Source organism: Ceratotherium simum, chromosome 22 (assembly GCF_057802395.1).
Source record: "Ceratotherium simum simum isolate JZ-2026a chromosome 22, ASM5780239v1, whole genome shotgun sequence".
Taxonomy (NCBI): Eukaryota; Metazoa; Chordata; class Mammalia; order Perissodactyla; family Rhinocerotidae; genus Ceratotherium; species Ceratotherium simum.
In genome coordinates, this window is record NC_141921.1 from 18,027,939 (window position 1) to 18,050,227 (window position 22,289).

Below are 22,289 nucleotides of genomic sequence, written 5' to 3' on the forward strand. Positions count from 1 at the left end.
GTCCGCAGCAGGGCTGTCCCGCCCACGGACTCTGCAGGATCCCTCCCAGAAGCGCATCAGCGGGTTATTGTTACAACCCGGGGTTTCCCGGGGCAACGGGGATGGGGCGGGGCTCAGAGCACTTGGCCCCGCCTTCTACTCTTGGGAGGAGTGCCCCGCCCCCTGTTTCTAGACCCTTGGCGTTTCCGTCTTGGAAACCTGGTGGGGCGGATGATCGAGCTGTCCTTTGTGCCCCAGACTGGGCTGGGGAAGGGGAAAGAGTCAAGAATACCCGGCTTCGGGGCCAGGCTTTGCAAAAATTCTAGCTTCTCCATCTGCAAATGGGTTCTTCGTGGGCTCTTAGGGTGCTTGTGAACATAGTTTTAGAGCCTCTGTTCTCAAAGTTTGACGTGTAGCAGAATCAACCTGGAGAGCTTGTTAAACATGTTGCTGGGCCCCAGAGCAGTAAGTCTGCATTTCTAATAAGTTCCCAGGTGATGCACCCGGGACCACACTTTGCAAACCACTGTTCTAAAGTCCGTGGGAGGCTCTTGCAGGGGCTGTTGGAACAAGCGCTGGCCCTAAAGTTCATCCTGTTTGGAGAGAAGCTTCTCGTTCATTTAAGAGGCGTTTATTGAGCACCTTTGATGCACCAGGCACTGTTCGGGCCACTATGGGGAGAGCGGTGACAGACAGATGAGGTCCCTACTGTATAGGCTAGTGGAGGAAGCAGATGTTAATCATATTAATGGCCTCAGAAGGGAGAGGCTGGCTGAGAAGTTGGGCAGCCTATGACCTCATCCCACAGAGCCCTAGGCTAGGTTTCCAGCTACCGCTCCACCTGCCAGTCTTTGCTCAGGGTATCTCCCCTCTGCCTAGAATACCCTTTCCCCTCCTCAAGGCCCTCATCAGAGATTCTCCCATTCCTCAAAGCTCAGCTCAAATGTTGACTCATCCCTGACACTTTCTCTAACCCCAGCTCTCAACACTTGTCTCTGTTCCTTGCTTGCCCACGCCACTTGCTGCTCTACCAGCAACACCTTATGTCCCTTGGCCACAATAGTTCTCTTTTGCCAATTGGGAAACTGAGGCCCAGAGTGGGGAGGTACTTGCCCAGATGTAATGGCCAGGACTAGATCCCAAGCTCACCAGCCAGTACCACACTCCTGGGGAGGCTGGAGACTGCAACTTGCAGAGTTCTCTGAGCAGTGGAAGGGGCTGGGCCCGGGCCATGGGAGACAGCCCTTTCAAAAATTCCTTCCTTCCAGCTTAGGTCCCGAGGAGTAGGGCCAAAGGTGAGGGTTGGAGTGGGGCTAGACGGGCCTCTCCTCACCCCCCAGGGTGGGAGCAGGCCCAGCTTGCAAATGCCTGGCATGGCATCTGCCTGAGTCACATCCCAAAGGCAAGGGTGGGCAAAGGAACCGTTGGCTGCCCCCCACTCTGCACACATACACACACCCTCCAGGTGGTTCTGTTTAAAGTCACAAGGGGCCTGAAATCACTGCTGGACCCCCTCCCATGGTTCTCATATGCCATCCCTGCCTGGGGAGCCCCCACTGGGGGCCGCCCCCTTAGGTACCTTGGAGGCCGGGCAGGCTTCCTGCCAGTCTTCAGCCCTGGCCCAGCCTGCTCTGTGAGACTGGGGCTTGCTGGGGGCCATACCAGAGCCAGGAGGATCCTTAGCTGGGGGCCCTGGCACAGGCTGCCACTGTGGGGCTGGGAAGCCAGGTTGGCAGAGACACCCCAGAGGCTGACTCAGGCTCTGCTCAGGACTCTGCCCTGCCCCAGTGTCCACAGCTGCTGCCTGGACTCTCCTCTGGGACTCATGTCTGGCACACTCAGACCCCCGCCCTCCCTCCCCCAAACTCACACCTACCACGCACACTGACACTCATTCTTTACTAACAACTTGGCCTCTGCTCACACATTCATTATGAGGCAGTATAACATAGTGATTAAGAGTATGGGCTAGTTAATTAAATGCTCAAAGCCACTATTTCCTAATCTATAAGTGAGTATCATCAGAGCACTAACTTCCTAGGATATTTGAAGAATTCAATAAGATCACGAATGTCAACAGAGGCTTGGAGGAAGTGCTCCATCAATGCTAGCCGTTTTTATTACTATTGATGTTGATGATCCTACATATCTCTCCTTCATACTTGTCCCAACCCACACTGTCCCACCTGCTCTCTCCATGCACACACTCACGTCCACTCACACGCACTGGCTCCCTCACATGCGTACACTTGCATATATCCCTTTTACTTACATTTACAATTGCACAGACCTACACCTTCTTATGTTCCCTTGGCCCCATGTCTCCTAGGTCCCTTCCCCTCCCCCACGCTTGCTCTCAAGCTCCCATTTACCCTCCCTACCACTCCCACATTCATTCCTGCTCACAAACAAGCCCCCACTTGCTTACCCTTGCATTCCTCCCCCTTCCACACACAGGCGTGTTTGCTTCTGCTCACACCTTCCCATGCACTTAGACGCGCTCGCATTCCAGTGCACGCACACTCACTTGCTCACTCACTTACACACGTGTGCTTTCCTCATTCAACTCGTACTTGGATCACAAAACTTGTACACGTACACCCAAACAATCCCAGTACGTGCCTCAGTACCTCAATGGTCCGTCCCCTCCCAATGAAGAGCACGCACTACACAGCTCTCCCAAGGCACACAGCCCTTGGCAGACACCCTCCCTGGTCACAGTGACACTCCCCTCACCCTCACAGGACTGTCTCCTGCCCGGCTGCTTCCTCTCCTCCAGTGTCAGCTCTCCAGCCCCTCCCAGCTCTCAGAATAGCCCTTGCCGCTGAGGCCACTGCCACCTCCGCTGCTGCCACTGCTGAGCTGTCAGGGCCCGCCAGAGCCCGCTTCCCCAGCGCTCGGTGCCAGCTGTCCCGACTCTCTCAGGGCAAGTGAGGACAGGAGGACGGGCTTCTCGGAGGTCTGATGGGCATAGCTGCTCTGCACCCCCAAGAATCCCCTTCCAGAGCCCGCTTAGAAGAAAGTCAGCTCTCAAGGGAGTCCACTGCCACTTGCCCAGCATTTTCCCAGTCCCCAAAGGGCTTTGTCTGTGTCCGGTTGAAGGCACAGAGGGCTGTCTCCCTTCATGACTCAGAGAAACCAAGGTCTGGGGAGGCAGAGATTTGCTCAAAGCAGCACAGTGAGTTGGGAGCAGAGCCAGACCAGGGCCAGCCATTCCTAGCCCCTCATGGGTGGCTCGGAGGACCCTCCTCTAAACCACACGGTTATCAAGAACCATCCCTCTGCCCCCACCTGAGGTGCTGAGCAGAGCCTTGTTGACGTTTGATGCCACAGTTGTCAGGAAAAAAGAATAGCACAGGGGGTGATGTCGGGGATGCCTCTAGGGGGGATGGGCTGGTGCCCAGACGAGGCCTCCAGGGGTGGAAAGGGGGAGCATCTGCAGAAACCAGAGGGGACATCAGGACAGCTGGGAGAGCCTCCAGGGCAGGCTCAGGCCTGGCCCAGGGACAGTGTCAGGGAGTGGGTGGGGCTGAGCTGGGGCTGTGTAGCTTAGGGGGACAGTGCAGCAGAGGAGGGCCCTCATGACAAGACCCAGGGCTCCTTCTGCTGCCTCCACAGTCCATGCCTGGGGCAGAGAGTTCTGTGGCTTTGAGGAAGCAGCTTGGACCAGCGACTGCTGGCGCCCAGGCCAAAAGGACCTTGTGTCCTCCTGGGCCAAGGGGCTAAGCCACCACGGACAGTGGTAGAGAATTAGCATTGAAGGGAGCTCCTCTTATAGGACAAGCCCGTGACGCATACCATCCCATTCAATCCTATATTCTTATCCCCATATGTTTATTGAGTACTTACTAAGTGTCAGTCCCTGCAGAGCACCTGGCAGGCATTATCCAGAAGAATCTGGCTCCTTGGGAGCAAGAACTTCACCCATCTTGTCCACTGCTGTGTCCCCAGGACCTAGAGCACAGAGACCTTCAATAAGTCTGTGTTGAATGACAGAGTGAACTCGTTTCATTCTCACAAACACTTGAGAGGCAGATCCTATCATTCCCATTTCCTGGATGAGGAAAGTGAGGCTTGGAGAAGGGAAGTGAGTTGCCTACCTCCTTAGGTCTCAAACTGGAGTCTGGGTTTGCTTATTGCACGGCACCTAGAGGCAGGGGGAAATGAGCTTAGGGGCAAATCGCTTCCGTTCTCTGAACCTCAGTTTCTTTATCTGTGAAATGAGAATGGCTATATTTACCTGTGGGGGATGATGGAGATCACAGGTGTAGGTGCCCAGCACAGAGCAAATGTCAGGCCGATGTATATTCCCTTCATCCTTCTCCACCTTGGCTTTGCCCTGATATTCTAAACTTCAACGCAACCACCCCTCAGATCCATGATGCCTGTAAGTCACCCCTCTTTCTGTACTACAGGAAGGAGGTGCATTAGTTTGCTAGGGCTGCTGTAACAAAGTACCAAAGTGGCTTAAGACAACAGAAATTTATTGTCACACAGTTCTAGAGGCTAGGAGTCCGAAATCAAGGTGTTGACAGGGCCATGCTGTCTCGAGGGCTCTAGGGGAGAATCCTGCCTTGCCTCTTCTAGCTTCTGGTGGTTGTCGGCAATCCTGGTGGGCTCCTTGTCTCGTAGACACGTCACTCCAGTCTCTGCCTCGTCTTCACATGGTGTTCTTCACTGTCTCTTCTCCGTGTCTTCACATGGCATTCTCCTCTCTGTGTGTCTCCTCTTCTAAGGATACCAGCCATATGGGATTTAGGGCCCACCTTACTCCACCATCATCTAATCTAACCAATTACATCTGCAAAGATTTTATTTCCAAATAAGGTCATATTCTGAGGTTCCAGGTAAGGTGTGAATGTTGGAGGGGGGGGGACACTCTTCAACCCAGTACAAGAGGTGTAATGGAAAAGGTGTAGGATTTGGAGATGGGCGGGACCAGGTTTGAATTCTGCCTCCTCCGCTTGGAAGCTGTTTGACTTTGGACTTCTCTGTGTCTTGTTTGTTACCCTAAAGTCAGGACAAAACCCCTGACCTACCAGGAATGTGGAAGGGCAAAGATGAAGTGAGGACTTGACAGCAGAGCCTGGCAGAAGACTAGCATCTCACTGTGGCCTCCCCGCCCTGTCCTGTCCTGCCCATGTGACCTCTCCTCTGGGTTGTCCTGACCCCGCCTGTCATCTCGCTGATCCAATGATGCTATCGGAACACTGGGCTGCCGTGTTTTGCACTGGCCCTGCTCTTAGCTAAGTCATTTCTCTGTTCCTCAGGGGATCCCTTCTCTAATTAGTCAAATGGGTGGGAGGCCTGGGGCAGATGATTTCAAAGTTTCAGTCTGAGGCTGATGTTTGCAGAGCCCTGAGAATTCCTTGCAAAATACTAAAGTAGTTTGGAATTTTAAAGAGCCATGACTGTTAGGAGAAGGAGTCCTAGGAAAGGGAGTGAGGTTTCTAGGAGAACATTGCCTCTTCCAGCTGGCCCCCTCTCGCCAGATCCCCCCAGGCCCACCAGGCCATGGAGGCAGCAGACTTTCCCAAGCCAGTGAGCCCGCGTTTGTGAGGAGCCCTCGGACACCCACCCACGGCTCCCTGGGTTTGCAGCTTCTCTCCTCCACAGCCCCAGCCCCAGCGCTGGACGGCAGGTAGCTATGGAGGGAGGCAGCAAGTGCCAGCCCTATCAAGGACTCGGTGTGTGACCCACGACTGGTCACTTACCTCAGTTTTTCCATCTGCAAAATGGAGCTCACAACACCTACCCCAGAGTAGGCACGAGCATGAAAGGAGATAACACGGTGGAGAAGGAGCTGTGTAACCTCCAAGGAATTGCAAGTATTTCTCTGGCCCACAGCTTGGCCTTGCCCCATGTCCCCTGGGCAAACATCACCACCTCCTCGGCCTGACTGTCAGCCTTACACTGTCCCTACAGTGTAAGGAATCCCGGCAAGAGAGACCGTGGACTCCCGGTGAATTAGGATAATCAGAGCAGCCAGCCCAGCTGAGGTAGCTGATAGAAGGAGAGAGGAGGTGAACGGTATAGAAGGTCTCCTGGGTGCCGGGCACTGTGCTGCGTGTGCCCTCTCATTTCATCCTGAAAGCCACACTCTGGAGTCATAGCACTATCCCCATTTTGCAGATGGGGAAACTGAGGTGGCATCTGCTGAGGAAGCCTCACAGGGTTGTTGTGAGAATGATAATAATAACAAATATAATAAGAATGTTAATCAAGTGCTTACGAAGTACAGCCTCTATGCTAGGTGATTTCATGGTTCTCCTTTGATCCTTAATTAACCCTGAGAGGTTGGTATTATTATACAGGGGGCAGCAGAGGCTCAGAGAAGTAAAATGACTTTCCCCAGGTCACAGAGCCGGGAGCTAAGCCAGAGTTTCCAACCCCAAGCCGGAGCTTTCATGGCTACAACTGCTTTCTCTCACCTGGTTGCCGCCTGCACAGGTGGGTGTTACCAAATATGGGTGGCCCAGACTGCCCAGGCCAAGTGTGCTGACAGGGGAGCAGGGATGCGACATGCCACCTTCTCCCCTCCGTGTTTTGTGAAACATGCTCAGCCTGCACCTTTAACTTCTACTTTTTTAATCATTGCAATTTAATACTTGAGTTAGACTAAGTGAGGACAAGCCAAAACTGTGGTCCGTGCAAACGATGTCATCCCACCCTTGCTAAGCTCTCATCCCCCAGGTGCCAAGAGATGGCCCTCACAGGTGGCCTGGCCCTGCCCAGGGCCCTGGGACCTGGGTCCAGCCCTAGCCTGCTTTGCAGCCACTTCTCTACTGCTCCTCTGGGTGCCACGCATGGTCCAAGCACGGCCCCACTACATGACGGCAACTCTAGCGGCAGGACCCAGACTAGCTGTGTGCATCCAAGCTCTCTCTGCAGCTGCTGTTCGGAGCCCCGTCACCCAGTGGAGGGACCTAATGCCATATGCACTCACCCCAAGCCTGGCTGCCTTCTGCACGCTTGTCCTGAGCCTTCATTTTATCTCCTGGCCTCCATTCCTCAATGTGGAGAGAGCGCAGGAGTTGAGCCCTCCAGGCCTGCGTTAGATTCCTGGCTCTAACTCTGGGACCGTGGGCACTTTTCCTCCCTGAGCCTCAGTTCCCTAGCCATAAGGCAGCACTGGAATCCCTATTTCACAGGACCATGGTGAGGATGCTAATAATAATGACAGAGATCATAACAGGAATACTTACAAAGGCCGATCACACGCAAGCTCAATGCTCAGTAATCTGTGGTTCTCACTGATCCTTAATCAACCCAGAGTGGTCGCTGTTATTTTATCATCATCCCCATTTTACAGATAAAGATGTGGTAACAGAAGTTTCTGGCACATAGTAGGCACTTGACAAGTGCTGGTTTTTTCTTGCAACTTTTGGGTTTTCAACAGTCTAAATTCGTAAATTAAATGGGTTGTGCTCAAGCCAAGACGGGGTACACAGGAATTGCTCCCACCGGGACATCTGCAGGGGTCCAGCTTGCTCTGTGACTCCAGCTTAGCAACTGGACGCCCAAGCTGGTTCCTTGTTCTGAGACATCTCATCCTCGGATCCCTCCCGGCTGAATTCATGAAGAGGCTGTGCTGGGGTCAGGAGATGTGGCCGCAGGGCCAGCCCTGCCGATGTTCCACTTAACTCCTCTGAGCCTCAGTTTCTCCTCTGCTTATATCCCAGAGTAGGGCGGTTGTAAAGAGTGGCACATAGTAGGTGCTCCGAAAGTGTTGGCTCCACAGTCTTTCAATCCAATTTAGTCAGATGAAAGAGTTGGAATTAAAGATCAATTCAAAATACTGCCCAGCCCAGTACACGGGGAGCCATAAACACAGGGAACAAACCGAGGGCCAGTGTGGAGAGGAGGGGACTTGGCTCTACTGGGGGGGCTGGACTGGCTCTTTGGCCCCACAGTGCAGCAGGTACAGTCCTTTTTGCCTGCTGGGAAGCATTGAGATAATTCTTGAATTCGATGGCAGCCACTATCCTCAGTTTAGGTTTACGGTTCATTCTCTTCTCCCATTTTATTATAAAACTCTTGCTTCTTTTCCTCCCTTAATGGTCCTATTGTTATTGTATGTGTCATTTTATAAAAATCAGAATCTACCCTAAGCCTCTTTTTTGGAAGTAGACGTGGCATGAATGATGGATGATGGCGGGAAGCACAGACGGGAGAAGTAAGTCACATGCAGGGTAAAGACAGAACCGAGGCATCACCCTCACATACCTGACAAACTCCTAGCATCCTCTGAAAAAGCTTAGCTGTCACCTCCTCCAAGAGGCCTCCCAGACCCTTGTGGATATATCAGTTCTTTCTCCTCTGTTCCTAGTACATGTTTCTCGTTCTCCTCTCCCTCAGCTGTAATTATCTGCTCGCACATCTGCTCACTCTGCTCAGTCTGTGAGGTCCTCTAGCTCTGGGTCTTTGTCTTACTCATATCTCAGGCCCAGCACAGGACCTGAGTGGGGGGCAGGGGGGTGGGGAAGGGGCACATGAGAGGCGTCACAAAGCTGAAACGTTTGAGCTGGGTCTTCCAATGATTTTCTGAGCAGCTATTAGATGCCAAGCAAGGTATCCAAGAATAAGAATGACATATCCATAAAAACATGTACGTAAAGGGCCTTCTACAGTGACAGGCACATGATAGGCACTCAAGAAGTGACAGCCACAGCTGTCATAGGAAAACAGTGGAGGCCATCCGGAGGAGATTATGTTATGGCACAACCACACAGAGGGAAACTGTGTAGCTCTTAAAAAGAATAAGTAGACCTCCATATGCTAACACAGGGAGATGGCTGTAATATAACATTAAGTGAAGAAGGATGACAAAATCAAGGTGCCTACTACGTGCCAGGCACCAGGGGTAACATGATTCTATTTCTGTCCATACTGCACATGTGCATTATATTGTATGTGTGTATGCACATATATAGAAAGTTCTATATATAAGAAGGATTCCCCAAAACTGTTAGGACTAGCTAGTTCCAATCAAGAGAGATGTTGAGAGTTGGGGAGAGCCTCCCCTTTTACTTTATATAGTTTTATATTGTTTGATATTTTTATAACAAATTTAAAATAATGAAGAAAAAAAGAAGAGAGTGGCTAGAATGCCTGTCCTCCAGTAATACTTGAATGAATGAATGAGTGCCTCAAGAAGGGTCCAGCTGAAAAGCTCGCCAGCAGCCTGATCTCTTTGCCTCCATTGCTTCAGGACAGGCCTGATGAGTGGAGAGAGTAGGAAAACACTGAGTCTAATGGGGAGGGCCTTGGGAAAGGTTCCAGGAGCCCAGGGAAACCAGAGTTGGGTGAACTGACCTCCCGTGAGGAGGGACATGACTGGTGACCCCTCTGGAGACACAGGAGCTGTCCCAGCTGCCAGAGTATCAGCCCCACTCACAGGAGGCTGGTCCCCAGCTGGAGCTTGGGCCTGTTCTCTCTGTGGGCCTTGAGACAGAGTCATGAGGACAGGACCGCACGCTCTGAGATCAGGAGGGAGCCTTGGAAAGCATCAAGGCCACTGCCTGGATGGGAACTGTATCCCTGAGATGCTGTGAGGTACCTGGGTTGAGGCAGAGCTGGCCAGCACGATTCTAAGTGGGAGATTTTTCCAGGCTCCCCCAGGGCCTCCCAGGTGGAAAGAGTAGAAAGAGCCTGGGTCTTAGAGATAGAGAGATCTGGTTTTCGACCTTGATGCCCGCTCTGTGAGACCCTAGAGCCTCAACTGCCAGGAAAATGGAGACAACACTGCCTCCCTTGAGGGGAATTGTGAGAATTGGAGATAAGGTACAGAAATGGCCAAGGAAATCCCCAAGTTTAGTAGGACTTGATCCACGGTGAGTGAGGGTGATGGGGGGTGAGTGGTGTCTTTAAGAAAGACAGGAATTTATGGATAGGCACAAAGGTAGATGGAGAATTGGGCTCTGGTCTGATAAACCTCAGAGTGAAATCTATACCCAATCCAGGCAAGAAAAAGTAGAAGGGGGTAACAGTAAGAACTCAAGTCTGGAGTCAGTCCCTGATGCAAATTCCAGTTTCCTTGCTTCTAACTGTGTGACCTCTCAAGGTTTCAGATTCTTCATCATTAAATTGGGGATAATAGTAGTTCCTACCTCTCAGGCTTGTTATGAGGGTTAAATGAAGTAGTGCATGTAAATCACCTAGTACAGTGCCTAGCACTATTAGGAGTTATAAGGCAGAGAGGCTCAAGTCTTCCTACCCGAGAGAAAAGGATCCAGAGTTCCTAATGGACCTCAGGCTATGGCTGGGAGAGGAGACTATCAGAAGGAGGAGGTGTGTGGCTTTGACAACCACAATGTGGAGTGGTACCCTGGGCAAAGGCCTAAGAGTCAGATAAATTCAAGCTGAATACCAACATCACCGCTTTCTAGCTGTGTAACTTCAAATAAGTTACTGTACTTCTCTAAGCCCGTTTCCTCGTCCAAGGGAATGGATTGCTATGCCTGTTTCTGCTCTACCACCATATGTTAGAGTAAAACTCCAGACCTCACTCTGCCCAGGGATCCCTCCCTTCATCTGCTTCCTCCCCAACTCCTCTCCCGAACATAGTCTCACGGGAGAATGGAGCACTGGGCTTGGAGTCTCAAAGACTTGCCTTTCAATCCCAGAGTGTCACCTGTCAGCTATGTGAGTGAGCAAATCACTGCATTGGACAGAATTGCAGTGTCTGTGTCTGGGATAAGGGAGAATCCCCATTCCTCACAAGGTTGGTGGGAGTAAGAATGAGACAATATATGTGACCATGCCTCACCCAGTCCTCTGAATAAATGTTCATCGGGACTGAATCCTTACAGTCGTTTTTCTCTTTGATGCCTACATTTTATAAGTCATTTTCAGAACAACTTAATCTTACTCTCCTTAACCAAATGATAACCTTCAAACTGAACATGGAAAGAACACACACATGGAGCCCCACTGGCCTTGTTTAGGTCCAGCTCTAGCTCTAAGCCTTGGGAAAGTCACTTCATCTCCCTGAACCCGAGTTTTCTTAGCTATAAAGAGACATTGAGTTTATCCAAAGGAAACAAAATCACTGTCTCGAAAAGATATCTGTACCCCCACGTTCACTGCAGCATTATTCATAACAGCCAAGATATGGAAACAACCTAAGTGTTCATTGATGGATGAATGGATAAAGAAATTACAGTATATGTATGCAATGGAGTATTATACAGCCATAAAAAGGAAATCCTGCCATTTGCAATAACATGGATGGACCTTGAGGGCATTATGCTAAATGAAATGAGTGAGACAGAGAAAGACAAATACTGTACAATCTCACTTATATGTGGAATCTTAAAAAAACCAAACTCATAGATATAGAGGACAGACTGGTGGTTGCCAGAGGCAGGGAGTAGGGGGTGGGCAAAATGAGTGAAGAGGAGTCAAAAGGTACAAACTTCCAGTTATAAGATAAATAAGTCCTGGGGATGTAATGTACAACACGGTGACTATAGTTAACAGTACTGTATTGTATATTTGAAAGTTGCTAAGAGAGTACATCTTAAAAGTTCTTATCACAAGAAAAAAATTTTGTAACTCTCTGAGGTGATGGATGTTAAACTAAACTTGTTGTGGTGATCATTTTGCAATCTATACACATATCAAATCATTATGTTGTACACCTAAAACTAATACAATGTTATATGTCAATTATATCTCCTTTAAAAAAAAAGGCATTGATAATATCTACTTCACAGGGTTCTTGTGAAGATGAGAATGATAATAACAACAGACATGGGGAGGGGCTGGGACCTGGCCTCACAACTACCCACCGTGGTAGGACAGCTCTGGAGAGGCAGAACAGATACCCAGGCAGGTGGAAGTTTTCCCATCCAGCAGACCACCACCTGGAAACACACCTAAAAACATTGCCATCATCTGTCCTTTGGCTGTTACTCGGAGTGAGAAAGGGGGCATGTATGGGGCTAAAATGCCCGAAATTGGGTTCCTGAGTAACTCTGCACAGCAGCTGCCTCTTGGGGCAAGGTCTGGAGTCGGGCTGGGAGGGATCCGAGGATGAGATATCTCAGAACAAGGAAGCAGCCTGAGCATCCAGTTTGTCATGCTGGAGTCACAAAGCAAGCTGGACCCCTACAGATGTCCCAGGTGGGAACAACTGCTGGGTACCCCGGCTTGGCTTGAGCACAGCCTAGAATGTTAAAAACCCAAAAGCCATAAGAAAGAGCCAGCACTTGTCAAGTGCCTATGTGCCAGGAACTGCTGTTACCACACCTTGATCTGCAAAATGGGGATGACTATAAAATAATAGCGACCTGTCTTGGTTGACTGAGGATCAATGAGAGCCATGGATCACTTAGCATGGAGTCTGTACTCTATAATCCCTTCAGGTGGTGGAGAGGGGTCCACTGAGCCCCTCAGAGATCACAAGAGGGGTGGGAACTTCAGAGGAAGATGACGGATTCAGTTTGGGGAAGCTGAGTTTGAGGTGCCTGTGGGACAGCCAGAGAAGACGTGCATTGGGCAGGCATTGATATACAGCCCGGAGCTCTGGGAAGAGGTGTGGACAGGAGACGTGAATTTGGGAGTCCTTGGCACAGTGATGGTGAAACCACGGGAGGAGCTAAGACCCTGAGGGGGATGTGGAGCAAGATGTGAAGAGAGCAGAGAGCCAAAGGAGGATGCTGAAGGACACCAGCACATTAAGGGGAGCAGAGCAAGGGCAGACTGCAAAGGATTCTGGGAAGGAGCAGTCAGAGAGCTAAGAAAGAGTGGACTCATGAAAGCCAAGAGAAGAGAGCAGTTAAAGAAGGAACTAGTAAATAGTGCAAATGTTGGAAATGCAAATAGACAGATCAAGAAAGCAAAGTTTAAAAGCATGTGCTATAGCATATACTTTCTCAGACCAGTGCAGCCCAAAAAGTGAGGCAGCAGCTGCCCCCCCATATATACCGCCAGCCCCCACAAGGGAAGCCAACCTCTCAAGCTCCCATAACAACCCCTACTCAGCCGGGAGCCCTCCAAGTAGAGCCTGAAGGCCGTCAAGAGGCAATGTGGAGGTAGGGAGGGGCTGAATCCCTCTGCACGAGGGCCTGCCAAGTCTCTAAACAGCTCTGAGCCTCAGTTTCCTCATTTGTGAAAAGAGGATAATATCCAGACCTTATATCAAGATCGTATAAGAATTGGATGACATCACTTTATAAGATACCCGGTACACAGTGAGCACTGTCACTGTGCTCTCACTCTTCATTTTAATAGAAAAATGTCCAGCCCTGAGGATGATCCTGAATCACAAAAAAAGTTAAATTCAGGTCAAGTGTCCTCTTTGGGGGAACACAGGGAAGGGTGTAATATGCTTTAGAAAGGTTCACAACAGAAGTCATGTCTCTCATTTTTGAAGACAGTTGAGCTTGGTGATGGGGTACCATCATGATTGCCAGCCATGATTGCCAAGCTCCCCTCCAGGCCCGTGATCCCATGCTCTTCCCGAGAGAAGTGGTCATCTGCGGATGATCTCTCCATTCAGAGGACAGTGGGGAGCCTGCCTGAGAAGGCCCAGATGGCTGGGTACGATGAAAGAAAGCCATGCAGAGTGTGAAAGAGGAGCCCAGGTGAGGTCTGGTTCAGGAGAGTAAAGCTAAGTGGTTCTTAAAATGACTTGTAAAGATTCGGTCACAATTAACATTTATATAAAGTACCCAGCGAAGCAGATTCACAAATATTGTCTCAGTTGTTACTCCCACTAACCTTGTGAGGAAGGGGGATACTCCCCTATCTCAGACACGGAAATTGAGATTCTGTCAAATAAAGTGATTTGCTCAAAGTCACACAGGTGACAGATGATGGCTCTGGGATTGAAAGGAAGTCTGTGGTTAGTGGCTGGATTGGAGGAGCTAGGAAGGAAGCAGCTGAAGGGAGCTTCCTTGGGCGATGTGATGTCTGGGCTTTACTCGAATACGTACTAGTGGAGTAGGAACAAGCACAGGGAGGGGCCAGGATCCGGCCTCATTCACCGTGGTGGGACAGCTTTGAAGAGACAGACCACCTGAGCAGATGGAGGCATTTCCATCTAGCAGACCACCACCTGCACACACACCTCAAAACACTGCCATCTCCTGTCCTTTGTCTTTTTTTTTTTTTTTTGAGAAAGAGTCACCACAAGGGAGGGGAGAGGATTGGGGGCTGCCTGCCTGAAACTGAGCCCCACTGGCATCCATGGTGGCCAGGAAGAAAGGAGCAACCAGCCCACCAGCCAGGTGAATCCACAGCCTCTAAGGTGGGGAAGGGGTCAGATCTCTCTGAGCTTCAGTTTCCTCACCTGGGAAACAGAGATAAGAAAACCCACATGACAGGGCTTTCCTGAGAAACACGTGGGAGAACACATGAAGAATCCCCCGGAGAGTTCCTGATGTAGAGTCGGTGCATCTCTTTCCTCTCCCCTCATATTTGTCAGATGGGGAAACTGAAGCCCGGAGAGGGGCAGCAACTTATCCACAGTCATATATCCAGTGAGCTGGTGATAGAACTAAGACTGGGACCCAGATCTCCTCATAGCCAGAGGCCCTAACCCTCAGGCACGAGATTATTCTTTCCTCCTGAATCAGAGTGATGTGTTGGCAACTACACTAAAGCCAGTTCAGACCACGTGAATAGAGGTAGAGTCTAGAACAGCCTCTCACCTGTCCAACACCGTAGCCACTGGTCACACATGGTTATCGAGTAGTTGAAACGTGGCTAGTCCCAAATGGGATGTTCTGTAAGTGGGAAAACACTCCAGATTTTAAAGATTTTATATGATAAAAAGTTTAAGCTATCTCATTAATGATTTTTATATTGATTATACATTGAAAGGATAATATTTTGGGTATATTAGGTTAAATAAAATATAGTTTTAAGTTAATGTTACTTATTTCCTTTTCCTTTAAAGGTGGATACTAGAAAATTTAAAATTACACAAGTGGCACTCACATTATATTGCAATTGGACAGCGCAGGTCTCAAATGAAGGAGACGTGGCTGCCATCCTCTGTGCAGAGGAGGATTAAGTTGAATTCTAGACCGCACATCGCAAGAGGCCGCCAGGCAGGGAGGAGCAAGTCCAGAGAGAGTGAGGAGGGTGGGGAAGGGACTCAGAATGAGGCCACAGCATTGCGCAACTCCAGGGGCACCGCTGACATCACGGTCCAGTGGGGCTGTATTCAGTGACCCTGTGAACTATGTCACGGAAGGGACAGTTGAAGGACCTGAACTGGTTCCACCTGGAGGTAAGACTTGGAGAGGGGACATGAGCATTGTCTCTGAATAGCAAAGGACGGTCAGGGGCCCGAGGGAGCAGACGTGTTCTGTGTGGCCTCGAAGAGGAGAGCTGGGATTGAGGGAGCGCTCCAGGGAAGCAGACCTGCACTCAAGGGCAGGCCAGGACAGTCCCACACTGGGCTGTGCTGCCTCCTCTGGGAGCGCCGAGGGTGAACAGAGCCTGGGAGGGGTGAACATTTGCCCTAGGAGGGGTTAAGCATGGAAGAAAGAAGTGTTTTTTGATTACCTACAGTGGAATGTGCCCTCACATCTGGAGCCTCTGGAGCACCTCAGGGGTGGGGGGCTGCCCCAAGTAGGTCAGAACAGAGGGGTTCCCTGAGGTTCCAGTCTAATAATAACACTACGATAACCACTTATTGAGCATCTACTACACACCAGGGGACTTTACACATATTATTACTATTCCTCTCACCCACCCAGATGAGGTGGCTACCATTTCCCCCACTAGGTGAGTAGGGAAACTGAGGCTCAGAGAGGAGGAGTGGACAAGGAGCCTTGTCCAAGGTTACACAGCCAGGACGAGCCAGGATTTGAACCCGGTCTGGGTAATACCAGTGCCCACAGGCATGGGGCAGCCTCCTCAGGGAGCCAGAGGGGCAAGGGCCAGCTGGAGCCCCAGGGGACTGGCTCGTTCTTCACGGGAAGCCAGGGCCCCACTGGGCTCTCCAATTAGTGAGAGCAGAGAAATCAGAGGCAGCAACAAGCTCTGCTAATGAGCTGCCACATTAAACAATGAGTCACACTTCCATACGGTGCCGCTCCAGCCCTAACCCGGAACAAACAAGCTGTGAGAAACAGTTTACAAAACAGCGAGGTGTGACTGTCTCCCTGCTGCCACCCGCCCGCCGCTGCCACCACCACCGGCACTGCAGCCACCACCGCGCCCGCCGCCCACGGGCACACACAGGTGCAGAGGCAGGCCTGGGAGGGGCTCCAGAGCCAGCCCCAGCTTCTGAGCTCAGGGGAATCCCCATCTCCAGAGTGACCTCAAGATAGACACCAAGTTGCAGCTTCCACTGCCATTTTAGCCATCTTCTGGGACTTGGGGGCTCTGTCATCTGGTCACTCTGTGACCTAGGGCAAGGGACTTGATTTCTCTGGGTCTCAGTTCCCTTATCTGTATTACAGGGATAATAATAATATCTAGCTCATTTTTCAATTCTGATGACACAATGTGATCATCTCATAAACTGCCTGCCACAGTGCCTGGCAAACAGTAGGTATGCAGTAAACCGTGGATCCCTTCCTCTCCCCTTCCCCGTGTAGGAAATCCAGCTCAGAGTCAGCCTTCTCGTAGAAGACTCCCAATAAGAGTGACTGTTTCCTTTTCTAGTCCTATATTACACTTATTTGTGCCCCTGGCTTACCCCCTACTGAACTGTGGGATCCTGTAGGCAGGGACCCTCTTATATGTTTCCATACTTCCAGGCCCAGCACCAGGAGGTAGGGTGGTGAAGTGGGAAGAGCAACAGGCTTTGTGGACAGATCACGTCTCTGGCAGTTATTGGCTATGGGATCCTGGCTTCTACGGTAAGAACAATTTACTGAATGTCACCCTGTGCCAGACAACGTGCCAAGTGCTTCATGTGCACTATCTCATTTCACCCAACGAGGGGCATTATTATCTCATTTCACACGAGGAACTGGATTCTCATAGCAGTTAAGTAGCGTAGTGTGGTGGCTTTGCAATGTGTCCACTCGGCTCAGCTGAACTACATTTCCCAGAATTCCCTTTCTGTAAGGTTCTAGTTAGAATCTCCTAGTGGTTCTGCTTCTCTAACTGAGCACTGACTGATACACATGGCAAAGTTTCCACAGTAAGTTAGTGATGGAGCTAGAATTCAAAATGAATCTGCCTGTCACTCAGCTCTAGATATTTTTATCTATTCTGCCCCAATAATAATAGCTAATACTTACATGGTAATGATGTGCCAGTTATATATTGACTCATTTAATTCTCATAACAATCCTATAATTATTATTGTCATTCCATTCTTACAGATGAGGAAACTGAGGCACAGAGAAGGTAAATAATTTGGCCAAGGTCACACAACTAATAAATGGGGAATCTGAGGGTCAAACCCAGAAGTTTGGCTACACAATCCATCTTTTTATCTGTTACATTATTCTGCCTCTCAGCTCTATTATACTATAACTCATTCTCTATGCCTCAATTTTCCTTATCTGTAAAGTGGAGATAATCATACCTAATATATAAGATTATCATGATAATTAAATGTGAAAATGTAGTTATAGGGTTTCTGGAAACATGAAATAACAGGCAGTGGATTTATCCTCTGTCCTGAGCAACTGAAAACCTAGACAAAATATATGAAACAACAGTTTTCAGACACTAAACATCAGGCAGCACAAAACAGCAATCCCTGAGAGAGGAGAAACTAATGAGGTGAGCCCTATGACTGCCAGCTTCTGCCTGGGGAGAGTTTCCAGGCTGCAGCACAGGGAGCAGACTCCCAGCTGTCTCCCTGAGTATAGGAGACAGAGCAGGGAGTCTTGAAAGCCCAAAGCGACTAGAGTTCACAGGGCAGAGAACTGTAGAGAAGAGAGCTTCACAGAGAGGGAGCTTCAAAGACCTGTAGCAAGTTCCCCTCAAGCCTTCAACTGAATACTGAACAGCACTTGTATGTGAAGAAACTACCCAAGTTTGAGGAAAGAACATCCCAAGGAGCAGAGGAAACAATTTCCAAAGTACACATAAGACCTGAAATGGTTTGTATCCCTACCAACCAGAGTGAAAAACCTCCTAAATCATGGGGCATCAAGTTGATTCCTTAAGGGTATTGCTTCAGTGGTGGGCAAAAATGGTGGTGGTCCTGCCTGATAAAGTTGAAAAGCAAGCCTCAACAGAATCAAACTCTTTTCAAGTAACTTGACTGCATCCTAGAACAAAGCTTAAGAATATTTATAGAAATACTAAAATGGCCAGCATACAACAAGGTAAAATTCACAATGTCTGGCATCCAACCAAAATGCATGCAAAACAGCAGGAAAACCAACCCATAATGAGGAGAAAAGTTAATCAACAGAAACAGACCCCAAAATAACACAGAAGATAGAATTAATATACAAGGACGTTAAAACAATAGAACTATATTCCATATGGTCAAGAAGCTAGAGTAAAGATTGATCGTGTTAAGTAGAGACTGGAAAAAAGGCCAAATTGAACTTCTAGAGATGAAAAAATACAATGTCTGAGATGAAAAATACACTGGATGGGATTAACAGCAGATTTTATAACACAGGAAAAAAATGATTAGTAAATTTGAAGGCATATCAATAGAAAGTATCCAAAATGAAATATATAGACAAAAATATATATTTATAAATGGGCAGGTCATTAATTAGCTGTAAGACAACTCCAAGCAGCCTAATATATGTGTAACTGGAGTCCCCAGAGGAGAAGGGAAGCAGAAAAATATTTGAATAAATAATAGTCAGAAAATTTCTAAAAAATTATAAACCATGGATTCAAAAATCTCAATGAACATCAAGCACAAGAGACATGAATAAAAGTTCACCAAGGCAAGTTTATTATTATAACTTTATAGTAATAAAGTTGCTTAAAACAAATGATAAAGAGAAAATTTGAAAAGCAACCAGAGGAAAAGAGATACATTATATACAAAGGCATAAAGATAAAAATGACAGCAGACTTCTTGTTGGAAGCAATTCAAGTCAGAAGACAGTAGTACAACATCTTTAAAGTACAGAATGTAAAAAACAAAACAAAACCGAAAAACCCCATCAATCTAGAATTCTATACCCAATGAAAATATATTTCAAAATAAAGACTTTTTCCAAAATAAAAAAAGCTGAAATAATTAATCTCTAGCAGATAGGCACTATAAGAAATGTTATAGGAAGTCCTTGAGACAGAAGGAAAAATAATACCAGATGGAAATCTGGATCTACACAAAAGAAAGACAACCTCTAGAAATAGTAACCATGGGGGAAAATATTAAATACTTTTTTTCTTATTAAGAATTATCTTTAAAAGATAATTTGGTTAAAGCAAAAATAATAATAAGTATTCTGGGTTTATAACATATGTAGAAGTAACATGTGTAACAACAATAGCATAAAGGCTGGAAGGGGAGAAATGGAAGCATACTGTTGTAAGGTTCTTATCCATACATGAAGTGGTATAATATTACTTGAAAGTAGACTGGGATAAGTTAAAGATGTATACTATAAACCCAAGAGTAACCACTAAAAAAATTATAGCTAAATAAGCCAGTAAAGGAGATAAAATGAAATCACAAAAATACCCAATCCAAGAAAGAAGGAAAAGGGAATAAAGAAAACATAGGACAAATAGAAAACAAATAGCAAGAAGGTAGATTTAAACCTAATCATATCAATAATCACATTAAATATAAATGGTCTAGGGCGGGCCCCGTGGCTTAGCGGTTAAGTGCGTGCGCTCCGATGCTGGCAACCAGGGTTCGGATCCCCGGCGCGCACCGACGCACCGCTTCTCCGGCCATGCTGAGGCCGCGTCCCACGTACGGCAACTAGAAGGATGTGCAACTAGGACGTACAACTATCTGCTGGGGCTTTGGGGGAAATAAATAAATAAATAAGTAAAAAATGTAAAAACAGAAAAAAAATATATATATATATATAAATGGTCTAAAAACCACAACTAAAAGGCCAAGATTGTCAGATTCTTTATCCAAACTATATGTTGCCTGTTAGAAACCCACTTTAAACATAAAGATTTAAATATAAACTTAAATTCTGTCAAAAACTTATAGAATTGTAAGGATAAATGGGAAAATCCACAATTATAGTCAGAGATAATTCAATATCCCTTTCTCAATAACTGATAGAACAAGCGGGCAGAAAATCAGCAAGGATGTAGTGGACTTGAACAACACTATCAACCAACTTGACCTAATTGAAATTCATAAAACACTTCACCCAACAACAGTATAATACACATTTTTAAATGCACAGAAAAAATTTACTAAGATAGACCATATTCTGACCATAAAACATGTTTAAATAAACAAGTTTTAATAAATTTAAAATTAATCAAAGTAAGTTCTTTGACCACAATGGAATTAAATTAGAAATAAATAACAAAAAGATACCTGAAAAATCCCCCAAATATTTGGAAACTAAATAAGATACTTCTGAATAACCCATGGATCCAAAGAAGAAATCAGAAGGTACATTAGAAAATATTTGAACTGAATGAAAATGAAAATAAAGCATATCAGAATTTGTGGAATGACACTAACATAGTACTTGGGGGAAGGTTTATAGAACTAAATATCTATATTGGAAAAGAAGGAAGATCTCAAATCAGTGTCACCAGCTCCTACATTAAGAACTAGGAAAAGAAGAGTAAATTAAACCCAACTCAGCAGAAGAAAATAAATAACAAAGATCAGAGCATAAATCAACAAAATAGAAAACAGAAAAATAATAGAGAAAATAAATGCAATCAAAAGCTGTTGTTGTTGTTGTTTAGAAGATCAAATGACTGTTGGAAAAATAACAAATGTATAGATACAGCAGAGCACAAGCTTTGGCGTTTGACAGTACTGATTTCAGTTATAGCTTAGATATTATTAATTATGTGATCTCGAATTTTTCATGCCTCAGTTTCCTCATGTATGAAATGGAGACAATAGTACCTGCCTTGCACTTTCATATATTATTAGTGGGAGTGAAAAATGTAATCACCCCATAGAGCCAAATTTGTCAATATTTGTCCATTTTAAATGCTCTTACCTTTTTGCCCACCAGTCTGGGGCTCTATTTTTTCTTTAACAGATCTTTCGAGATAATTCCAATACCACACAATTCACCCATTTAAAGCATAAAATTCAATGACTTTTAGTTTATTCACAGAGTTATGCAGCCATTACCACAATCTATTTTAAAAGATTTTCATCTCCCCAGAAAGAACCTCCATACATACCTATTAGCAGTCACTCCCATTTCTTACCATTTCTCTCAGCCATAGACAACCACTCATCTAATTTCTCTATATATAGATTTGCCTATTCTGGACATTTCATATAAGTGGAATCAAACAATATGTGATCCTTTGTGACTGGCTTCTTTCACTTAGCATAATGCTTTCAAGGCTCATCCATGTTGTAGCATCTATCAGTACTTCATTGATTTTTATTGCTGAGTAATATTCCATTGTATGGATATACCATGTGTTTATCCATTTATCAATTGAAGGATATTTGGGTTGTTTCTATTTCTTAGCTATTACAAATAATGTTACTATGAACATTCATATACAAGTTTTTGTGTGGACATACATTCTCATTTCTCCTGGATATATACCTAGGAGTAGAATTTCCAGGTCAAATGATAACTCCGTGTTTAACATTTTGAAGAACTTCCAAACTGTTTTCCAAACCATCTGCACCATTTTATATTCCCATCAGCAATGTATGAGAGTTCCAGTTCCTCCACATTCTCGCTAATTGTTATGGACTGAATGTTTGTGTCTCCCCTAATTTCAGATGTTGAAGCCCTAATCCCCAGTGTGTCTCTATTTGGAGATAGGGTTTGTGAGGAGGTAGAAGGTTAAATGAGGTCATAAAGGTGGGGCCCTAATGTGATAGGGCTTGTGCCCTTATAAGAAGAAAAAGAGACACCAGAGCTCTCTCTCTGCACATGCACAAAGAGGCCATATGGGCACACAGCGAGATGGCTGTGTATAAGCCAGGAAGAGAGCCCTTACCAGAAACCAAATTGACCAGAACCTTGATCTTGGACTTCCCAGCCATCGAGAACTGTGAGAAATAAATGAGAACTGTGAGAAATAAATCTATGTTGTTTAAACCAACTAGTCTGTGGTATTTCGTTATAGTAGCAGACTAAGACACCAACACTTGTTCTTGTCTGTCTTTTTGATTATAGCCATCCTAGTGGATGTGAAGTGGTATGTCATTGTGGTTTTGATTTGCATTTCTCTAATGGCTAATGATGGTGGGCATCTTCTCATGTGCTTATCAGCTATTT